Here is a 6,986-nt window from a genome sequence, read left to right as displayed (position 1 = left end):
AAATTCCTGAGGAAAAAGTACATTGGTGTGTGGAGATGAGGATCCAGGAGGGATGCAAGAATAATAGCAGTGTTACCCACCAGCGTAATAATGTAAAAGAAGGTGACAACTCCGGAGAGGATCATTTCCAGGTGAGGGTGGTCAGAGAAGCCAAGCAGGATGAAAACATGCAAAGTGGTGTGATTGCGTGGGTCCATAGTCTTTCAGGGTTTATAATCTACAGTAAGAAGAGTAGGGGAGGGAGACAGAGGGGAAGCAGTGGGCAGGGTGACAATGAGAATAAGAAATAAATTATTAGTTAGCCTATGGAAGTAACTGGAAAGATACTGAAAATTCTTTAAATGCCAGTGAGTTTAATACTTGACTTTCTTTTATTCTAAGAGACCTTGGAAAGAGGTCACGTATATCTGGATCTGGAACTCTTCATGTGCATATTTGAATGTTTGGAAATGATAGGATTGTAAAAATAACTTGGCCCTTTGGTTTCTTGAAAAGGTGGTCAGAGCATAGTGAAGAGACTTTCCTATTTGGTCAGTGAAGTCATGTATAAAATTTAATGATTTTTGTTGAAGCCAGATTAAAAGTAAAAATGTTCTTCATCCTTCTCTTTCTGTTTCTAAGACAGCTTTTGGTGCTTAGTTTACTGTGTAAATGACCTAGAAGTTTTCCCAGGCTTGTCTATCTTTTAATATGCCCAGCCTTTCTTCTTACTAAGTCTGATAACTTTGAATAGAAAAGTATACTTTATATATCCCACTTTAAAAAATTTCAGCCACTGTCACCCTCATGGAAAGTAGTATGATACCGTGTCTCGATTTTTGTGTTTTGTCATCACACTGTCACTGGGTTCACCAAGGTCTTCTCACGCATGTGCTTAACACGCATCAGCTTATTTCAGAAGTGTTCACATGTTAGAAGATTACTCTGTACACCTGCGTGCTCTGGTTCCTGTGTAAACACTATCATTCGTATCCTACACACCAATTTCACCATGCACTGTCTTCCCCCTTTTCAAGTATCTCAAAGGTCATAACCATGGAAAGCTCTGCATCTTCTTCTTTTTGGAAAAAACATTTTTTTAGTGTATCTTTTAATGCTCAGCATGGTTAACAGGCTCATGTTAGAACTCAAACATCCTTTCTCTTTCATTGATTACGTATGTAGAACTCTTATAGGCTGCTGATAGACACGGAGCTTAAGAACTTGTGCTCAATAGTTTGAGTTTCCAAGAGAGACATTGAGTGTAAGACACCTGCAAATTGCACAAAATCCTCCTCTTGGGATAAGCCAGGAAAGTGAGCTTGGGATACCTGTTGTTTAAATAACCTTTTTCTCTCCTCGGGAGGCAATGTGTACATATTATTATGAAAAAGTGTTGGTTGCTTCAGCTGATCATGAATTACTCGCTCTCTTTCATGTGTACTTCATGACCTTACTGTCAGTGACTTCTCTGGCCTTGTTCTCAGTCTGAATTTCTAGTATGAATGCATAAACCTCAAAATAGAACATAGAAACTGTTTGTTCTCTTAATGTGATGCTCTAACTATCCATTTCTGTGCCCTTTAGCCTGAATCAACTTTCTTGTTATATATTTAAACAGTCCCTTTATTCAATAGGCCTTGTTGCATTCCCTGGTAGTGTGAAGGAGTTGCTTATTGAAGAACTGTACTATGCTCATGATTCCATTATAAATATTATCCCCACTGCCCTGGTTGTATACAGAAGATGTAACACAGTTTTATCACTGACCTTTGAAACTATAAAGAGCTGCTTACTTCAAGTTGGTACTTCAAAGACATTCAAGAGTTGAATGTTATTTCTGTGACTATTTCTTTTCTTCAAAGTATGCTGCACCTAAGTTTCCCCCTTAAAAATAAATCTTTTATTTATGTCTTGTCACTCTCAATCATTTCTTGTGTGATACCAGAAATATGTAAGAAAACTGCTGAATTCAGTTTTCCATTAAAGATTTTGGGAACAATACAATTCCATATTTGAAGGGACTAAAAAACCAAATGACTAAAAACTGTGTGCAGCTTAGAATAACTCAGGAGCACAAGAACTTGCATAAAGGTAATTTATAATCATGTAAAATGTGGTTTAAGATGTCTAGCATTCTCCCAAACACTGGTAAACTTTAAGAATGCAGGCATGATCTGTGAAGTTCTTTTCTCTATTCACTATATTTGATATATGCATTAACATATTTATCTGTTATTTTTAACAAATAAAAAATACTCTTGGAGGAGTGGATGGAGGGGAAACTGTGATTGTAATGTAATTTATGAGAGAAGAATCCATTTTCAATAAAAAAAACACAGTCTAAACAATGGACAATCACNTACAGTTATATTTTCCCACTGAAATTTGGTCTTATATTGTGTGACATTACTTAAGGGGTGATGATAAGTAGTAGATGAATGAAAGATGATTTTATCTGTACAAGGTCCCTGACATCCTACCTCTCCATTGCTGGGGTCCAGGATGCTGTGANCAGGGCTGTTTCAGTGTTCCCCCTCCAGGGCTGAGCCTGTCTCTCCATCTCTGGGTAGTGCCTCTGTGAGGAGGCTCTCCTGATGGTGTTGCCTAAGTGACTCCAGCCCAGGGCTTCAGCTGTCACCGGCTCTCCTCAATTCCTTTACCTTTAGAAGAAAGTGGATATGTGTTGTGATTGTAGAGAGATATGACAACCTGCCAGATAATCCAGAATAAACACTGAATAAATCTTTCCAGTGTTGTTGGAAAGCCCAGAAAAACAGCCTTCAGTTGACTTCCCTGAGGTTCTATGGAAAGGCTAGGCAATGGAACACTGGCACAATCACCTTGATATTTTACTAAGGGAGTTTTAAGGGTGGAAAACTTGTAGGACATGCAGAAAAGCTGAAGGACAGAGGATTAAAGAATCTGTTTTCAGAATTTTTTCTAGGCTATGAATGCATTACAAATAAAGTGTGTTCTCTTTATGTACCCTTGGAAAACTAAGATTATGACAAAAATTACCTGTATAAAACGACCTTATCCTGACAGCACACATTGACGGTAGGAGTGAGTTTGCTCTGAGCAGATGAACTTAAACAAGACATCTCATTTTCAGTGTCAGGTGCCCTTCCCTCTTCTTCGTCTCAGTGATTTTCCCACATACCCAGGGTCGGAACTGTTGGCTCTGGAAGAGAAGGTGTGTGCTGCAAAGCTCTAGCCAGCAAGTCCAGAGCCATTATATTTGCATCTTCATCCAGTTGTCTTGGCAACCATGAGTCGTGATTAAATGTAGCAGTGCCCATTACTGTTAGNTTTGTTGTTGTCTCACAGGACACTTATTTAAACCCAAGGTCCAGACAAGTAAGAACTCTAAAGNTTTTTATGAGTTAGTTTGTAATCATCAGCTATATTATTTTTCTTAAATTATGGTTCCATGTAGCCAGGAATTACTTTAATAGAAGGGCACAAATTAATTGCCAATGATCACATGTGAATGGCTTCTTGTCACTGAGCAAGAAAACAACTTACACAGTTTTCTTCTGCACGGAAGGGGCCACTTTCCAGTGTATTGCTTTGATGAATCAATTGGGGGCAGAGTTTTGGGCTTGAAGCATTTTTGGTTCCCATGATCAGTTACATAAACTTGAGACAATTATTTAACTCCATGTGCTTTATCTTCATATCTAGTTCTAAAAGGACATCTCTTAACGTTTTATCATAAAGATCAAGTACGTTTGAGGTATATAACAATAGACTAAATCTTGGTACACAGTAACCATGCAAATAAAAGTTACATTTTATGATTTCAAGCCATTGAGGCTCCTTGTGCTGCAATAATGCTTACTTTTTATCAATTTGGAGAAAGCTGATACCAATACTTGGTAAAAACACCCGAGATTATCTTTTTCCATTTCAACTATTTATGGTTTAATATATGATATGTGTATATTTTATGATTTATTATTTTTTCTCATTTTTTGGATTATTTGGCTTTTATTTATTTTATATTTTTATAACATATTTTAATGTCAAATATATGATTATATTCTTCCCATACCAAAAGTTGTCCAGTTTCCTTTCTCTTCCCTACAAATCCAACTTTAAATTCTTCAACAAAAACCAAACAACAACAACAACAAAACGAACAAAAACAAATAAGAAAACCTCCCACCACTAACAAAAACACATACAAACCAGTACAACAAGAAAATACCTGAAACCTAGAAAACAAAATACAACATAACCCTAATATAGAACCAACTAACCAACTACCACAACAAAAGCCACCAGAGTCTAGTGAAATAGAAGCAGAAACATATAAAAACTGTGAAGTCTGTTACTTGCTGGTCACCTACTTCTGGACATGAGATCTGCCCTATAGTGGTTGACATACTCAGTTCCATTTCAATGGAGAAAACTGATTTTCCTTTTCCAAGAGACCCTAAAAACAGTACTACTGTTAACTGTTACCTTAGTGACTAGATTTTCATTCTTTCATTTGCTCACTCATTGTTTTTTAGTAGTAATAAAATAAAATATAGTAAGATTAAAAAAAAAAACAAACCTATCCCCTCGAAGTTTGACGAGTCACACCAAAAGAAGGAAAAAGCTCAAGAGAGTACAAGTGTCAGAGACCTACTCATTTGCTCTCTTGAGAATCCCATAAAAGCACTAAACAGGCAGCCATAATATAAGTGCAGAGAACCTGGTGCAGACCCATGGAGTCCCTTGGCATGCCACTTCAGTCTCTGTGAGCCCATATGAGCTTGGCTCATGTTGATTTAGAGTGCTTTGTTTTCCTTCCTGGTGTTCTCAGTCCCCTATGCTTCTTCCATTCCTTCCATCCCCTCTTCTACAGGGTTCAGTGAGCTCTATGGGGAGTCATTCATTCCATTTAGGGTNGAGTGTTTCAAGGTCTCTCACTCTGCGATGTCTGGCTGGAGTTCTCTATAGTTTTTTTCATCTGAGGCAGAGAGAAGCTGAAGTGGAAATTTCTGGTTTCTTTGGAGACTCACTAGTTTCATGTGATTTTTTTTTCTTTCTGGAAACTGTCTTATAATAGGACATTTGGCTGAAGCAGTCAGGTGAGAGGATGTATTGCTGAAGCAGACATGTCATCTTTTTCTGGAAGCTGCCTGGTGAAAGGGCATGTGATGCTTTGCTGAAATGAATACTTGAGGGGGTGCACAATGTTTGGAAAGTGTATAAGTATAACCTGACACACCGTGGGCGACACTCTTGGTTGCTTTGCCTTGCAACTCTTTGCTGGTCATTGTTGGGCTTCATTGACGCTGGTCTTTGCTAATGACACTCTTGAATTGATTTCCCTTGCTTTCTTTGCTGATCTTTATTTGTAGAGAGAAATAAACAAAGATGGCATTTTGGCTGTTTCTTGACACTTCAAGGATTTGTGCTAATTGGCAGACTCTCCAGTTTCTTTTGGATTGAACTGTTTCTACATATTCATGGTTGGTGTTTTGCTTGTGGACTGGGCTGCCAACAATGGAGATTGAAATAGCCCCAGAGAACTATTTCTAAGCAAGTCCACAATCCTTGTTTCCTATTAACCATTTTTCCCCTACCTCTGGTGAGTGGTGGGCTAGAAGGGAGGTTGAAGCAAGANCCGTATTTAAAGTAGTTTTCTAAAAATCTAAGTCTACAGGAAGCTTTTCTGATGATGGCTGAGCAGATACTGAGCCCATTTTCTACCTGGGTCTGGGNTANCTCCTCACTCAGGNTGATTTTTCTCTAGTTTTGTCCATTTGCCTGAAAATTTCATGATGTTGTGGGTTTATTTTTAAAATGGTAGAGTAATATTCCATTGTGTAAATGTACCACATTTCCTTCATCCATTCTTCCCTTGATGGGCATGTAGTTCATTTCTAGTTTCTGCCTATTATGAAGAGAGCAGCAATGAACATAACTGAGCAAGGGCCTTTGTGGTAGGATGAAGCATCCTTTGGATATAGGCTCAAGAGTGATAAACTTGGTCTTGTGGTAGATTGATTCTCACAAGCAAAGTATAAGTGTTCTTCTTATTCCACATCCTCACCATCATGGGCTGTCTCTTGTTTGTTTGATTTTAGTCATTCTGACATGTGTAAGATGACATCTCAAAGTAATGTTCATTTTCATTTCCTGATGGCCAAGGATGTTGGCATTAAAAATTATTATTCTTTAATCTTTTTAAAAGTTCAGTTGTTTTCCCCCCTCCGTATCCATCCTCTGACCATTCCTCCTTCTCATCTCCAAGAGGATGTCCCTGTCCACCCCCACAAACCTTTCCACTCCCTGGGTCCTCAAGTGTCCCAAGGGTTAGGTGTGTCTTCTCTCACTGAGGTCAGAGCAGATAGTCTTCTGTTGTATGTGTCAGGGGCCTTGGACCAGTTCATGCATGCTGCCTGGTTGGTGATTCATTGTCTGAGAGTTATATGTGGTTCAGATTAGTTGAGACTGCTGGTCTTCCCCATGGGGTTGCCCTCCTCCTTAGCTTCTTCAGGCTTTTCCTTAGTTCAACCACAGGGGTCCCCAGCTTCTGTCCATTGGTTGGATATAAGTATGTACATCTGACTCTTTCAGCTGCTTATTGGGCCTCTCAGAGGGCAGCCATGCTAGGCTCCTGTCTGTTAGCACACCATAGCATCAGTAGTAGTGTCAGGCCTTGGAGACTTCCCTTGAGCTGGATTACAATTTGGGTTGGTCACTGATCCTCCTTTCCCTCAGTGTTCTCTCCATTTTTTCCCCCTGTATTTCCCCTAGACAGGAGCAATTCTGGGTCAGAGATTTTGACTGTGGGATAGCAATCCCAAACCTCTACTTGATGCCCTGTCTTTCTACTGGAGATAGACTCCACAAGTTTCCTGTCCCCACTGTAGGGCATTTCATCTAAGGCCCCTCCCTTTGAGTCCTGAGCTCTCTCACTTCCTAGTTGTCAGGTCAGTCCTAGAAGGTTCCCCGCCTCCACCTCCTACCTCTCAAGGTTACCTGTTTTCATTTTGTCTGCTGGC

Source organism: Mus pahari, chromosome 16, assembly GCF_900095145.1.
Source record: "Mus pahari chromosome 16, PAHARI_EIJ_v1.1, whole genome shotgun sequence".
Classification (NCBI taxonomy): Eukaryota; Metazoa; Chordata; class Mammalia; order Rodentia; family Muridae; genus Mus; species Mus pahari.
This window is presented reverse-complemented; position numbering follows the sequence as displayed.